Consider the following 2,995-nt stretch of genomic DNA (forward strand, 5'->3'; position numbering starts at 1 on the left):
TTTTTCATGTGCATTTTTGCATTCATATTTTTCATGCATTAAAGATTTCTAAGTTTGGTGTCTTGCATGTTTTCTTTGCATCAAAAATTTTTCAAAAATATGTTCTTGATGTTCATCATGATCTTCAAAGTGTTCTTGGTGTTCATCTTGACATTCATAGCATTCTTGCATGCATTCATTGTTTTGATCTAAAAATTTCATACATTGAGTATTTTTGTTGTTTTTCTCTCTCCTCATTAAAAATTCAAAAAAATCAAAAAATATCTTTTCCTTATTTTCCTCCAAATTTTCGAAATTTTGGGTTGACTTAGTCAAAAATTTTCAAAATTAGTTGTTTCTTACAAGTCAAGTCAAAATTTCAAATTTTAAAAATCTTATCTTTTCAAAATCTTTTTCAAAAATCAAATCTTTTTCATTTTTTATATAATTTTCGAAAATTTCAAAAATTATTTTTCAAAATATTTTCAAAATCTTTTTCTTATCTTTATATCAAATTTTCGAAAATTAGCTAACAAGTAATGTGATTGGTTCAAAAATTTGAAGTTTGTTACTTTCTTGTTAAGAAAGGTTCAATCTTTAAAGTTCTAGAATCTTATCTTGTAGTTTCTTGTTAGTTAAGTCTTTTTAAAAATTAAATCTTTTTCAAAATATCTTTTTATTAAAATTTTTATCTTATCTTTTTATCTTTTATCTTATCTTTTTCAAAAATTTTATCTTTTTCAAAATTTGATTTCAAAATATCTTATCTAACTTCTTATCTTCTTATCTTTTTCAAATTTGATTTCAAATCTTTTTCAATCAACTAACTAACTTTTTGTTTGTTTCTTATCTTTTTCAAAACCACCTAACTACTTTTCCCTCTCTAATTTTCGAAAATTCTCCCTCTCTTTTTCAAAAATTCTTTTTGTTTTAAATTTTAATTTTAATTATATTTTGTCTTTGATTTTCGAAAATTACTAACCCCTTTTTCAAAATTATTCTCGAAAATCCTCTCCCTCTCTTCTCTTCTTCTATTTAATTAATTAATTACTAACACTTCTCTTCACCTCTCTTCATCCACAAATCCGAATCTCCCTCTTCATTCTTCTACCCCTTTCTTCTTCTACCCCTTTCTTCTTCTACTAACATAAGGGAATCTCTATACTGTGACATAGAGGATTCCTCTTTCTTTTCTTGTTTTCTTCTCTTTCTTATGAGCAGGAACAAGGATAAAGGCACTCTTGTTGAAGCTGATCCAGAACCTGAAAGGACTCTGAAGAGAAAATTAAGAGAAGCTAAATTACAACAATCCAGAAATAACCTTTCAGAAATTTTCGAACAGGAGAAGGAGATGGCAGCCGAAAATAATAATAATAATAATGCAAGGAGAATGCTTGGCGACTTCACAAAGCCAACGTCCAAGTTTGATGGAAGAAGCATCTCCATTCTTGCCATTGGAGCCAATAGCTTTGAGCTTAAGCCTCAACTAGTTGCTTTAATGCAACAAAACTGCAAGTTTTATGGACTTCCATCTGAAGATCCTTATCAGTTCTTAACTAAATTCTTGCAAGTATGTGATACTGTAAAGACGAATGGAGTTAATCCTGAAGTCTACAGACTCATGCTTTTCCCTTTTGCTGTAAGAGACAGAGCTAGAATATGGTTGGATTCACAACCTAAGGATAGCCTGGATTCCTGGGATAAGCTGGTCACTGCCTTCTTAGATAAGTTCTTTCCTCCTCAAAAGCTGAGCAAGCTGAGAGTGGATGTTCAAACCTTCAAACCAAAAGATGGTGAATCCCTCTATGAAGCTTGGGAAAGATACAAGCAGCTGACCAAAAGATGTCCATCTGACATGTTTTCAGAATGGACCATGTTAGATATATTCTATTATGGTCTCTCTGAATTTTCGAAAATGTCACTGGACCATTCTGCAGGTGGATCTATTCACCTGAAGAAAACGCCTGAAGAGGCACAAGAACTCATTGACATGGTTGCAAACAACCAGTTCATGTATACCTCTGAAAGGAATTCCGTGAATAATGGGGTACCTCAGAAGAAAGGAGTTCTTGAAATTGATGCTCTGAATGCCATACTGGCTCAGAACAAAGTGTTGACTCAACAGGTCAACATGATCTCTCAAAATCTGAATGGATTGCAACATGCATCCAACAGTACTAGAGAGGCAGCTTCTGAAGAAGCTTATGATCCTGAGAACCCTGCCATGGCAGAGGTTAATTATCTGGGTGAACCTTATGGAAACACTTATAACCCATCATGGAGAAATCATCCAAATTTCTCCTGGAAGGATCAACAAAAGCCTCAACAAGGCTTTAACAATGGTGGACGCAATAGGCTGAACAATAGTAAGCCATATCCATCATCTTCTCAGCAACAGACAGAGAACTCTGAACAAAATAATTCTAATTTAGCCAATATAGTCTCTGATCTGTCAAAAGCCACTTTCAGTTTCATGAATGAAACAAGATCCTCCATTAGAAATTTGGAGGCACAAGTGGGCCAGCTGAGTAAGAAAGTCATTGAAACTCCTCCCAGTACTCTCCCAAGCAATACAGAAGAAAATCCAAAAGGAGAGTGCAAGGCCATTGATTTGATCAAAGTGGCCGAATGCACTAGGGAGGAGGAGGACGAAAATCCTAGTGAGGAAAACCTCCTGGGGCGTCCTTCAAGCAAGAAGGAGTTTCCTATTAAGGATCTAGAGGAATCTGAGGCTCATCTAGAGACCATAGAGATTCCATTAAATCTCCTTCTACCATTCATGAGCTCTGAAGAATATTCATCCTCTGAAGAGGATGAAGATGTGACTGGAGAGCAAGTTGCTCAATACTTAGGAGCTATCATGAAGCTGAATGCCAAGCTGTTTGGTAATGAGATTTGGGAAAGTGAACCTCCCCTGCTCATTAGTGAACTAGATACTTGGATTCAGAAAACTCTACCTCAAAAGAAACAAGATCCTGGCAAGTTCTTAATACCTTGCACCATTGGCACCATGAGC

This window comes from Arachis hypogaea, chromosome 4, assembly GCF_003086295.3.
Source record: "Arachis hypogaea cultivar Tifrunner chromosome 4, arahy.Tifrunner.gnm2.J5K5, whole genome shotgun sequence".
NCBI lineage: Eukaryota > Viridiplantae > Streptophyta > Magnoliopsida > Fabales > Fabaceae > Arachis > Arachis hypogaea.